Source organism: Stegostoma tigrinum, chromosome 18 (genome assembly GCF_030684315.1).
Source record: "Stegostoma tigrinum isolate sSteTig4 chromosome 18, sSteTig4.hap1, whole genome shotgun sequence".
Classification (NCBI taxonomy): Eukaryota; Metazoa; Chordata; class Chondrichthyes; order Orectolobiformes; family Stegostomatidae; genus Stegostoma; species Stegostoma tigrinum.
The window spans coordinates 24,921,055-24,935,071 of record NC_081371.1 but is presented as its reverse complement, the minus strand read 5'-3'; the positions used below and the strand labels follow the sequence as shown (position 1 = coordinate 24,935,071).

The following is a 14,017-nucleotide window of genomic DNA, read 5'->3' as shown; positions in this document are numbered from 1 at the left end:
TGAAACTCCTTAAATATTCCATAATATCCAAATATATTTTGAATGCTGTGATTTTCCTTCCAATTAATTATCTTAATACATTATTCAAAGCATTTAGCAGCGATTTTATTTGTTTTTAAAACCTACATTTCAAACTGAGCTATATTCATGGGCTATGTTGAAGTAATAATCTTGTTTAAATACTTCATACACAGAATTTTAGGTGAAAAGCTATTGGAAGACCTATCGTTCCAGACTGTAAACTTAACCTGATGTAATCCAACTTCATACCTCCTGCTCACGGTTAGGATCAGTTTATTCTGCAATTTTGTGAGGAACATAATTTTCTTTTCATAATCTATAGAAAAGCAGTACTCAGCAGTTGGGCAGCATTGTGGAGACAGACAGAAAGTCAAAGGCTTTTTATTGAAACTGAAAACTGTTAGAAAAGGATAGTAGGTGTTAAGTAAGTGAAAAGGGAAAGTGGGAAAAACCCAAAAAAGGTCTGTAAAAGATTGGAAGATATTGGCGAGATTGCATCTAGAGAAGGCACTTAGAGCAAAGACAAGTTGCAAAATGGCATGCAGTGCCTCCTGAAAGGAAACTAAAAGAAAACTAAGCTTGCAAAGGAGAGCAAGACAGAAGGGGCTGAAGTGTAGTCCAAAACAGCTGCACTCATGTTGCATCTGGAAGACTATACCTTATCAAAGGATGGCATGCTGTTCTTATTAGCTTGTAGGAAGAGTTTAGGAGGGTGTGAATACAAGTCAGCATGAGAGGTGGGACAAATGGATCAAGTGTCAGTAGGAGAACATGATTTGAACCAATGCTGTTGATGTCACCCTGCATTGCGAAATAGTTGTCAACCCAACTGAGCTAACCCAACCTTGCCTATGTAATATCTTCCCTTTGACAATTTTTTCGTCCATCCGGTGTCTCAACAAGTTTCTCTTTCACTACAGGTTTGGTAGCTCCGTGGAAAGAGCAGGTAAAAAGTTGGCATTTGGTGCCTTGACCATGTACTTTACCCTGACGCAAAAATCTCTTTGTCAGCTCTACTCCTCCTCTTACTGCCCTCTGTTTCAATGCCTATCAAAGTTTTGGATGTCATCTGCTACCGTTTCCTTGATGCTTCTATTTCATTTTTCACTTTCTTTCTGAACTTCCTATATCTTGTTGGTCCTCGTTTGTACAATTAATCTGACATCAGCACACTTTGTCTGCTTCCTGTTGCTTTCCTAGCTCTGTCATCATCAATCGAGTTTGGTTTGTGCTACCTTTGCCCCGAGGGGAGTTCATTTCATTGTACTGTATTGTTTTCCTCTTTAAAGGCAATTTATTATTCCATTAGTTTTATCCAGAAATTGGTTGTTGTAATTTACTGGGGTCAGATCTGTTCCTTGAACTTGACCCTCCATCAATTAAGGACTGAGGCTCCAAAACATTGAGTTGTCAAATAAACCTGCAGGGAGTGTAACGTGGTGTTGTGTGATTTCTGACTTTATCCATCCCAGTCCAACACCGGCACCTCCACAATACAGCATGAAAACAGACTCTTCGGTCCAACCAGTCCATGCCAAACTTAACCCCAAACTAAACCAGCACCACCTGCCTGTGCCTGGCCCATATCCCCCCAAACATTTCCTATTCTTGTAGTTATCCAAAAATCTTTTAAATGTTCTAATTACACCCACATCCATCACTTCCTCAGGAAGTTCATTCCACATACGAACCACTTGAAAAAATTTGCTCCTCATGTATTTTTTAAAAATCTCTCTCCTCTCCCCTAAAAAATGTGTACCCTAGTCTTGAAATACCTTATCTTATGGAAAAGATAGCTACCACTAACCATATCTATATCCCTTATTATTTTATAAACTTCTGTAAGGTCGCTTCTCAATCTGCTATGCTCCAGTGAAAAAGTCCCAGCCAATCCAGACTGTCCTTATAATGCAAACCTTCCATTCCCGGCAACATCCTGGTGAATCTCTTCCAAACCCTCTCCAGCTTAATATCTTTCCTATAACTGGGCAACAAGAATTGGACAGAGAACTCCAGAAGAGGCCTCACCAATGTCTATATAACCTCAACAAAACTTCCCAACTCCTTACGCATAGGACTGTGCAATGAAGGCATGTGTGGCAAATGCCATATTAACCACCCTATCTATACGTCATGCAAACTTCAAAGAATTATGAACCTGAACCCCTAGCTCCTCTGTAATACAACACTACTCAAGGCACTACCATTAACCGTATGTCATACCCTTGCTTGTTGCACCAAAAATGCAACACCATACTTATCAGCAAACTTGAAGCTCATGAACTGAAAGGGGAAGTCGCAGCATAAATACAAAGTCGTCTGAACAACAGGAAAGGAGTTTTTTTTTGGGGAGTAGGTACATATATAAACAGTTCCTGGGGATTGGTTTAAGACATTGTGGACTATTGTGAGCTTTCAGGAGGATAGTGGCAGACTTCAAGAGCACACAAACAGGCTGGAGGAATAGGCAGGCAAGTAGCTAATTCCTTGTTTCTCCAACCAAAGTGTTAGGTGATATGAAGTAAAGGAGCCAGTTCTGCACTGTACTCGGGAGTAGACAGTTCTGGTAACATACCCATGCAAATGACTAAAGGTGGAGGGTAGATTGAGAGAGTGGTTAATAAAGCAAACAGGATCCCAGGGTTTACAGTAGCAGAAGAACACAAAGGCAAAGATGTTTTGGTAAACACTGGCTCAGCCTCAACAAGAGTGCTGCATTCAACTCAGTGCAATGCATTAAAAGGAAGGAAGGATGCAAAGACATTGGACACGGAGTAAAAAATTTTATAAGAATAGTTGCAGGGATGAGAGATTTCAGTTATACTGACAGATTGGTAAACTGGGGCTTTGTTCCTTGGAGAAGGTTGAAAGGAGACTTGTTCGCAGTGTTCTAAGTCACAAAAGATAAAAGTGGATGCAGAGAAATTGTTCCCATTGGCAGAATAGTCAAAAACCAAAAGGCATCAATTTAAGATGGCTAAAGTGCCAGAAGCAACATAATGAAAAACATGTTTACACAGCAAGTAATTAAGATTTGCAATGCATTGCCTGAGAGTGTGATGGAGGTATATTCAATCATAGCTGCCAATAAAGATTTTAATATTATTTAAGAGAGTAATACAATTACAAGGCTACGGGGAAAACCTGCTGGTGACAGACGGGTCAAGTATCTCCCTTCAATGCTTCTATAAGGCAGTGAATTAAAATGACAGATGACTGGTAGATCAAGGCTGTGCTTACAAATGGAGTTGGGGTTTTCCTCAAAAGCACCATTCATTCTGTATTTGGTTTCTCCAATGTATAGAAGGGAGCTTTGCAAAGGAACTCCATTCAGTCCACCAGCATGGGTCTGAGCTTCTGACCATGTGTTGTCTGGATTCCCCATTTCGCCTTCATGCTGACCCTGCCTGGCTCAACCTCCCAGAGCATTCCAATGTCAGAGAGAGGAGCAGAAGCTCGTCTTCCAATTAGGCACTTTAAGGACTTCGAGATTTAACATTTGTGTTTAGCAATTTTAGACCATGACCTCTCCTTTAATTTTGTTTCTTTTTCTTTGTGGGTTGTTTTCCTCTAATTTTTCCTTTATTTTTGCTTCCATGCCAGCAACTGTTCATCACTTTGCCATTCACATCTACTTGAGACACATCTTTTGGTTCTACGCTTCTTCAACTGCCACACCCCATAGCCCGGCACGCTTAGTCATTTAAATTGCTCCCTTCTTGCACTTTATAACAGACCTTCAACTTCATTTCTCTCACCTTCCTCCCTTTCACTTGCTTAAAATGTAATATCATCTCTGGTCTTTTACAGTTCTGATGCAAGGTCATCAAGATGAAAGGTCATGTCTGTTCATCTTCTATCCCGATGTTGCCTGACTTGCTGACTATTGCTGGCATTTTTTTTTAAATTTCAAATTTCCAGCATCCGCCTAGTATTTTACTTTTGGATTATTTGTTGTGCAGTACTCAAAAATGAGATCACTTCATGGTAGTGGTAAAATGCAAATGAGCCTGAGTCAGGAATTAGGGTTTAACCCAACAATGATGCAAAGTGGAGTGCAAAGGTACAAGGGTCATGCTCAACTTTGTTCTGGAATCAATCCAAGCGTTAATCATGCTAGTGCAGTCCAGGTTGGACACAAGTTTAAATTTATGACTAAAGACATCCTACAGATTTAGTAAAAAAAAAGAAAGAACTGCGAATGCTGTTAATCAGGAACATAAACAAAGTTTCTGGAAAAGCTCAGCAGGTCTGGCAGCATCTGTGAAGGAAAAAACAGAGTTTAACGTTTCGGGTCCGATGACCCGTCCCCTTCCCCCATTTTGAGGAAGGGTTGTCAGACCCAAAACGTTAACTCTGTTTTTCCCTTCACAGATGCTGCCAGACCTGCTGAGCTTTTCCAGCAACTTTGTTTTTGATCCTACAGATTTAGACCTGATTAAGGTGTTGAGAGTGTTCATTGTATTGCAGAATCATGCATCCTTGCAAACTATTAACTTTGATTGCTTCACTATTTTGCTTCAAGATTTCAAGTGATTGTTTTACTGTGAATTTCAGTTCATTTCAGTTCAATTACAGGGTAGATATTGAGAAGAAGTTTACAAAAGCGGGAGAATCTCTCATAAAAAGGCATAGTTACAGAATAAGAAAACACTCATTTAAGACGAATACGTAAAGCAATTTCTTCTCACAAAATGTAGTGTTTTTTTGCCTTTCTTCATTCACATGATTAGTGCATCACTGGCCAGGCAGCATTTATTTCCCATCTCTAACTGCCCAGAAGATAGTTCAGAATCAACCACATTGCTGAGGGTCTGGAGTCACTTGGAGGCCAGACCAAGTAAGGATGGCAGCTTCCTTGCCTCAAGGACATTAGTGAACCAAATATGTTTTTCCTGACAATCGACCAATGAGTTCATGGTCATCATTAGACTCTTAGCTCCAGATATTTATTGAATATCGCCTGCTGTGGCAGGATCCAAACCTGGGTCCCCAGGACATTACCTAGGTCGCTGGGTTAACAGTCCAGTGATAATAACCACTAGGCCATAACCTCCCCATGTAGTGAATAGCTGGAAGTCTCCAGCAAAAGCTGTGGTGGCTAAATCACAGAGTACTTAAAGAGGAGACAGATCAATTTTTGAAATCAAAGAGTTGAGGCCAATGAGGAACTGGTACACAAGAGGAGTTGAAGCCTAGGGCAGATGAATCATGATTTTATAGAGAGGCCAGGTTTAGAGAGTTGAATGGCTTACTTCTGTTCCTACTTCTAATTCTTGTGCTCTTTCCAGCACAATTCTATTTTAATTTGAGAGATTTAAGGAATCTGGTGTTTTTATATTTATTCATATCAACAGTAACTGAAATACACTTCTGAAAAATAGTAATTCATTCAGATTATTTTCTTTAAAACTTCCCTGCCATTTTTTAGGAGTAAGCTTTTGTCTTGTCATCTTTAGGTATTTTCAGCATAAAGCAGACAGTCAAAAGTCGTGCCGAACTTCTGCTTTCTTTGCAACTCAAATTAAAAACATAAAAATAAAATAAAGGTCTTCTCAAGATTCTTGGAAACAAAACAAGAGACAAGAAAATACTGTTTGGTCCATCAAAACTCCCTGACACTCTGCTGCCTACATAAACCAATCCCTTTCTCTACCATGCAATATTCTGGGAGAAGCGAGAGTCATAGAAATATACAGCACAGAGACCCTTTGGTCCAACTCGTCCATGTCGCCCAGACACCTTATAAAAATCTAGTCCCATTTGTCGGCATTTGGCCCATATCCCTCCTAACCCTTCCTATCCATATATCCATCCAAATGCCTTTTAACTGTTGTAATCGTACAAGACTCCACCACTCCTCTGGCAGCTCATTCCATATACGCACCATCCTCTGTGAAAAAATTGCCCCTTAAGAGGATTTTATATCTTTCCCCTCTCACCTTAAACCTATACCCTCTAGTTTTGCACTCTTCCATCCCGGGGAAAAGACCGTGCCTATTTACCCTATCCATGCTCCAAATGAATTTATAAGGTCACCCCTCAGCCTCCGACGCTCCAGGGAAAATAGCCCCAGCCTATGCAGCCTCTCTCTGTGGCTCAAACCCTCCAACCCTGGCAACATCCTCCTAAATTATTTGCAAAATCTTTCAAATTTCCAAGCATCCTTCCTATAGCAGGGAGATCAGAATTGCACACAATACTCCATAAATGGCCTAACAATGACCCGTAAGCTGCAAGAAGACCTCCCACTACACTCAATGCACTGACCAATAAAGGCTAGTGTACCAAACAATTTCATCACTATTCTATCTGCTGTGTCTCCTCTTTCAAGGAACTATGATTCTGCACTCCGTGGTCTCTTTGTTCAGCAACACTCCCTAGGACCTTAGCATTAAGTGTGTAAGCCCTGTCGTGATTTGTCTTTCCAAAATGCAGCAGCTCACATGTATCTAAATTAAACTCCATTTGATACTCCTCAGCCCGTTGGCCCATCTGATCAAGATCCCATTGTACTGAGATAACATTCTTCGCTGCTCACTACACCACCAATTTTGGTGTTGTCTGCAAACTTACTAACCAAACCGCTGCCTATGTTCACATTCAAATCATTTATATAAATGACAAAAAGCAGTGGACCCAGCACCAATCCCTAGTGGCACACCACTGGTCACAGGCCTCCAGCATGAAAAGCAATCCTCCACCACCACCCTGTCTCCTCCCATGGAGCCTGTTCTGTATCCAAGTTGCTAGCTCTCCCGAGAGGGAGGAAACAAAATAAAAATCACTGGTTAATTTAGGAAAAGTGCTGTAACTCCATTTCCAATGAAAGCTGAAGTTCTCATCATCTTTCACACCATTAGAAAATTAATTGTGTGAAGCCTATTTACTGTTATTGTAATAATGTTGGAATGAAGCCTAGTTTCTGGAGCACCTTACACAGGCCGATACATGGCTTTGAGTCTCTATCTTACCCAAAATTGAAATGCGTCATATTAATTGTTATGATAAATAAATATCTTGAGAACTTTACAGTGAAAAATGCCCTACAGTATGGTTGGATTTTAGACTATAAGGTGCACTTGCAAATGTGCTCTCTGAAATCAATGTCTCCAGTGCTGTTATTGAACAGGAATAACTAAAGGAGAGGGAATCATCAATGCTGCAGGCAAACTGCTGTGGCAAGTAACCTTGGACCAAGGACGATTGTATTCACACATCCTAGCTCCAGCAAAAAGCTTTCAGCAGGGCTTTCCAAAGTCAGGGGTAACAAGGGCCCAGGTAGCAATTGCAGTCAGGAAGCTCCATCCAAATCTACAGCTGCTAGACAGCTATCAATCCTTGCACGTTTGCTTTTCAAACTGCGGGCAAGATATATGAGACAAGAGTCAAAGCAGCAATAAAAACTATTTTACTTTAAAAGCACGCAAAGTCCACAAAATCTGCTCATAACCACCCCTTATCTCATTCTTCTCCTTCCCCTAAAAGGCAGACACAAAATGAGGGTTCGAAACACTTTCCCAGCCTTAAAATGCAGTTCCAGTAGAGAAAGCCTTGGAAACCCCTGGTCTACTGCAGCAACTTCAACTCTCAGGATGCCACTGTAACACCAGAAATGATGATCAAGTATTGACACTGGAGGGTCAGAGGAAATACAGACAGTGATTTAACTGGCAACTCAATTTACAACTGGAAATGTGTTCAACACAATAAATTAGGCTGCTACTGCAAGATAGGGAAATGCAGTAGCAAATTTGTGCCATGATCCTGTAAACATATATGAAGCGAATGATTGCAGTGATGTTGTTAAGAGGGAAAATCCTTGATCAAGCAGTATATTTCTGCTCATCCACGGGATAAGTTACATCCAGCTCTGAAATCACTTCCTGATTAATGTCTCGATCTGAAAGGCAGCATCTCAAATGGTGCAATAATCCCTGAGCACTGTACTAAAAAGAGTCAGTCTAGATTATCTGCTCAAATGGAGATGCAATTGTTGACTCAGGCTGCCAGTGAGCCAAGATGAGGAATTCCAGCAGAGAACATTATCAGTCAATCAGCTTTTTGAAAGGAATTGACCTTGGCGTGGTGATTAAACAATAAACTGTTACTCCAATAGAAAGTGCAGAATCAGCAATACTGACAGAAAATCCTGGCACTAGAACTACTGGGACACTGAAACATCACTAAACTGAGAAACACTACATGGTCCTTTGATTGATACCTCAAAAGGCATCAGCTAACCACCTTGAGACGAAACTCCAGCAATTTCTCAAAAAACAATGCTGAATAGCATTGATAATTTCCCCCAACCCACTCAGAAACAATGAATGAGTAAAAATTCTAAAATATTTTGGCTCAGAAATAAAAATTACAGGATAATGAACTGTTTAAAATCACTTTGATGCTGCTTTTGTGAGCTGCTGTACTGAGACAGCGATGTTTTGAGAAAAACGTTTTTCCAAGCTTTATCGCTGTGCTCTCTGGAAAGCCAAGTCACATGGAACTTGACAGTAATGGAAAAGGAAATGGAAGATTGCTTTTGTTTGTGTTGCAAGTGGATGCAATCTTTTGAGCAAGTAATTGAGAAGATCATGAGCTGAAAGGAAACCCAGTTGCTCTAATCACATGAATAGCTACTCTTGGAATCCACTTACGAGGAAGCAACATACAAAAGTGTTTGAGAGAGAGATAATGGGAACTGCAGATGCTGGAGATTCCAAGATAATAAAATGTGAGGCTGGATGAACACAGCAGGCCAAGCAGCATCTCAGGAGCACAAAAGCTGACGTTTCGGGCCTAGACCCTTCATCAGAGAGCTCAGGTTTCTCAGGTTAGGGTGACAGAAAACATTCTCAATAGTTGGATAAGCTCACTTTGTCAATCTGGGCTGTTTAGGAGACAGTGAAAATCTGTTTCAAGCGCACCACAGAACAAGGCCAATTGGCTCAATTTGTCTACACTGGCTCCTCAAACGAACATCATGGACTAGTGCTAATCTCTTGTCTTTTACTCACATTCCTGCTCATCATTTCTAACCAAATAATCATTGCCTGAATGTCTCAGTTGAACCTGATTATGTTTCAGTTATACAGGGAGCTGGTGAGACCGCATCAGGAGTCATCAATACTGGTCAGCGCAGCTATGGAAGGGTGTTAATGAGTTGGAAGCAGTTCAGAGAAGTTTTATGGGACATATACCTGGAATGAGTGGATTGCCTTTTGAGGAAAGGCTAGGCAGGCTAAATCTGTATTCTCTGGAGTTTAGAAGTGTCAGAGGTGATGTAACTGAAACACAGAAGATCTGAAGGTACTTGATGGATGAAACTGAAAGGATCATTCTTCTTATGGAAGAATCTAGAACTGGAAGTCATGGTTTAAAGCTGACAAGCCATCCATTCAAGACAGACAGGAGTTCTGAGGAAGGGTCACCAGACCCGAAATGTTAACTCTTTTTTTCCTTCACAGATGTGCCAGATCTGCAGAGCTTTTCCAGCAACTTTGTTTTTGTTTACGAGAAAACATATATCTGAGTTGTGATTCTTTAGAAATCCCCTTCCTGAAAAAGTAGTGGATGCAGGTAGATAAATTCTTGATTACCAAGAAGGTTGAAAGATTAATCAGGCACACGCAGTAATGTAGACTTAAGATTACAATCAGATTCGCTGTGATCTCATTGAATGATGGTGCAGGGTCCAAGGGCCGAGTGGCTGAAATTTATTCCTTGTTCATGCATGAGATTTAGGTTAATGAGTCACAATATCACGATGTGGCTGGTTAGTGAAATGAATGAAAACTTCTTGGCTAAGTGTCCAACTGGTATCAGAACATACACAAAGAAGAGTTTATAACAGATTCTTATGGATTTACTGGAATTCTCTGGTGCTCTTCTCTCAGCCTGCACTAATTCTATTATTTGCACTCAAGCCCCAGATTAGTAAGGATGCATTGCTTACTAATGGTGTTTTCTGATGATACTGCTTTTAGCTATCCTCCAGAAGTACATCAGCAAAGGTTCTCCTAAAGACTGTATACCGACGGGATTCAATGGTGAATTCTAGTAAACCCCACTAAACTATTAGTCTGAAGGAATCAATGCATGAAGATCTGCTACCACCAGCAGACAACAAATTCCTACATGTAACATTCAAGAAGAATGTGGCTTGGATACAGGACACAATTGTTGCCAGGACATCAACCAGGCTAGGCTAATTACAGAGATGTATGGAAAGTGACAATTCCCAGAGCCTTCCTCAAATTATTCAAAGCCCATCTGTCAAACCCTGGAATATTCAACTCACTGCGTAGCCAGGCATAATTAGAAATCAAGAGGCTGCAAACAATTTCAAACCAATTAATACGGACATCAACAGCGAGACTTCATTGGCTCTAGGTTTCAGTTATGGCTCACAGGACAGTAATCTCATCTCATCTCATAAACACACCGAAATGGAGAGTGGGGCCCATGTTCGGAATGCAAGCCCAACTGCACGATGAATCAAATTGTTCTTGCTGTCTGGTACGGCCAGTGGCTGAGATTGCCAGTAGAATCCTTGCAAAAATACTGAGCACGGAAGTCTAAGTGCCACCCTGGGAATCTGAGGAGAGTCTAGGTGAATTCCTAAGTGATGTGTGCGCTCTGGTTTTAACTCAAGAGAGGTGAAGGAACCCACAAAACTCTATGGATTACGCACGAACTCTTGTATGGAAATGAAAATAAACATTAACTGCTCTTTTTAATTTTCTTTTCCACCCCCACAGGACACTGAGTAGGCCACCAATTGTTACCCATTCCTAGTGCATGAGGAGATGGTGGCAAATCACTTGGTGCTGTTGCAGTCCACACAGTACAGGTGCATGCAGTGGTATTGCAGAAGCAAGTTTTGGGTCAAAGTAATTAGGGTTTAAAAACCATAGTTTTAAAATCAAAAATTGCTTTAAATCTTGTGGAGTAAAAGCTTTTGTTCAAAAGTTGAAACCTTATAGCAGAATTTCTTTCAGTTAATAACTGGAAGTTTAATTTTTTTTAAAGATAGTTAACAGCGCCCCAAGATTAAAACACCATCCCAAAGCAAACTACAAAATATAGATCACTCACCACGCAACCAGATGAGATACGATAGGGAGGGGAAGTGAAAAGGAAAGCACCTTTTTTTAAAATATAAAACATCCAAAAAGGTCTAGGCCCGAAACGTCAGCTTTTGTGCTCCTGAGATGCTGCTTGGGCTGCTGTGTTCATCCAGCTTCATACTTTATTATCTTATGATGGATGACCAAAGTTGCTCTTTACTATATCTATCGAATGATTGGCACCAACTTTTAATTATCTTCCTTCCTTAACAAAAGGAGGTCACTGATTGCAATTCAGTATCTAACCATATACGCAACAGGACATTTGGAAATCACCATGTGTAAATAACATTGCCAATCCTCTAAAGCTAACACTGAATTTGCAGGAATTAAAAGTTAATCTCTTGGATAATACTGTAGGCAACTCAGGGAAAAATGTCTGGTCAATTAAAAAAAAGCGCTCCTTGTACATTTGTTACAAAATCAATAAGGTACAACAAGTCACAATTTGAAAACAAATGACATGCCTTTCTACAGCTATTTCCACACTTACCAACAGTCTCAAAGACCCTTAGAGGCAACAAATATTTTTGGAAGTATAGATGCTACTGTAACAAAGGAGTTGCAGCAACTAAAATTGCCCTCAGTAAGCTCCTACAAGCAAGCAATGTGGTAATGGCCACATGTTTGTTTTTTGTACTGGTGGTCACTGAAGGATAAATATTGGCTAGTATGTTGTAGATAACCATCAACGCAGTGTGGAGCTAGAGGAACACAGCAGGTCACGCAGTAATCAGAGGATTAGGAAAGTTGACATTTCGGGTCAGGACCCTTCTTCCAAGCTCGCAGCCATGTGCTGCCATCTCCTTGCATTACAGTCAACTTCTTGCTATCTCTAATGTCGGAAATAACCCCTGCTCTCCCTTGGAATACTCACAGGATCTTTTAAACCCACGCGAGCAAACAGACTGGGCCGCAGTTTAACCTCTCATCTCAAAAGGTGACACCGCTGACTGTGCAGTGCTCATTGAGGCGTGCCGTGGATTGGCGTCCTTGGCTGTTGCGCTCAATCCAGAGGCCAAAATTGCCTAACCAAGAGATGAAGTCTCGTAGCATTAGAAAATAGGTTGAGGGAACACCTTAAGTACAGAAATGCCAGTCAACCAACTGTAGAGAATGTGCATGTGATGAATGCGAACTTTGCAATTCAAATTCAAAACAAAACCATTTATCCTTGTTTAAGAACTTGTTGATGCCACATTTACAGAGAAATGTTTCCAGTTCTGATCATGTTATAATGTGAAGGATAGAGACTTTTTATATAAAGATCAGATTTTCATCAGAACAGGAAAAAGTTAGGGATGTGTAAGGTTTTTGGCAAGCACAAATACAAAGGAGAAGGTTTGTGCATGTGCGTGTGTGTGTGTGTGTGTGTGTGTGTGTGTGTGTGTGTGCATGTATTTGCATATATGTTTTGGGGGGGCAAGGAGAAGCAGAATGTCCCTAATAATGGAGGAGGCAGGAGAAGTTAAAAGACAAAAATAGGATTACAGTGCCAGGCAAAAGGGAAAGATAATGATACAACACATAAACAAAACGGTGCACCTGGAGGAGGTAAGAGTGGCCAAATAACAAACACTTGTCACCCGAAACCAACTCAATGTGCAATGATAAATAGGGAATGGATACAATTGGGGTCAAGACCTGGAAGTGTTGAATAGTATGTTGAGTGTAGGGGTTGCAATGTGCTTAACCAAAAACTGGGTTGTTCTTCCTCTAATGAATGTTGAGTCTCTGGAACACATCAAAAGGCAGGCATAAAAGAGATTCAAAACAGGAATAAGGCAGAAAATTCAGAGAACTAAAAGATCAGTGTCTTGCTTGATGACTGACGAAAGATGTTCTACAAAGTGACTGTGTATATGCGTTTGGTCTCACCACTGTAAAAATGACTACATCACGTGACAAATAAGGCGAGCTAAATTGAAAGTACAAGTGTATTACAGTTTAACAAAAATAAATTCTTCGGTTGAGAGAACAAAGGTGGTAATAGGACAAATGTTGCATTTCTTGAGCGTGAATTGAATCTTTTACAATACAAAATGTAAAATCTTCAAGATTTTAAGACTTCAAATAAACTCGAAAATTGTTCATTTTGGACTTTTGAGCAGCCAAGATCTTAAATCCTCCACTGCTGGTGACCATGCTGTTAGGTAGCAGGATTTGTATCTCAGGAGTTCACTCTCCAAGCCTCTCGACCTCCTTTAATGCACTCCCCGATATCTTTGACTAGGAGTTTGGTCATCTGCCCTCACATCTCATTATGTAATTTGGTTTCAAATTTTGTTTTATAACATTGCTAAGCACCCAAGGCATTTTATTACCTTAAAGGCAATATATAAATATAAGCTGTTTGATGCTGTTGTGCACTACTGGACTGCATGGAAACCCCAAATTTGAAACTCTAGTCTGTTATAATTTAGGAGGCATCAACTTAGTTTGCAAAGGAGTTGCTGTATTGTCTTGGGAGTGGGAAGAATTAGTCAGGGATCTTGTTCCTGATTACTATTTCAAGAGCCAGATGAAATGTGCGCACACGGAGAGCTCCAATTTAGGAAAGGATCGAATTGGATATGATACACTTACCAAGATCAAACAGTCAATTCCTTCCAAATCCTTAGAGTTTGGAAATTTCTAACAATTACAATGGTTGTGTTTTTACTAAAGTGACACAAACAGCAAACATCAGGTGGAATTTCAATATACAAATTGTGGAATGATCACTGTGCAGAAGGCAATCTGGCCTGTGCTAGTCCTCGTCCAGGGTACAATTCACCCAGCACCAACTTTCTGTCTTTCCCTTATACTTCTGCAGAGTTTTCCTTTCAAATAATTATCCAATTCCTTTCTAAAAGCTTCAACTACCT

General features: G+C 40.4%; 1 protein-coding gene across 4 annotated transcripts in view; it reads right to left on the bottom strand.

The window, feature by feature from the left end:
- b4galnt3b (beta-1,4-N-acetyl-galactosaminyl transferase 3b) overlaps positions 1-14,017 on the bottom strand; it is a 174,587-nt gene that overhangs the window by 106,016 nt on the left and 54,554 nt on the right. The window contains exon 1 of one of the 4 annotated variants that reach the window (XM_048549111.2): positions 3,780-3,826. The exons of the other annotated variants lie outside the window; for them this stretch is intronic. The gene's annotated coding sequence lies outside the window, so the exon portion shown is untranslated. Of the gene's footprint in view, positions 1-3,779; positions 3,827-14,017 lie in introns of those variants that run through there. 4 annotated transcript variants of the gene reach the window in all.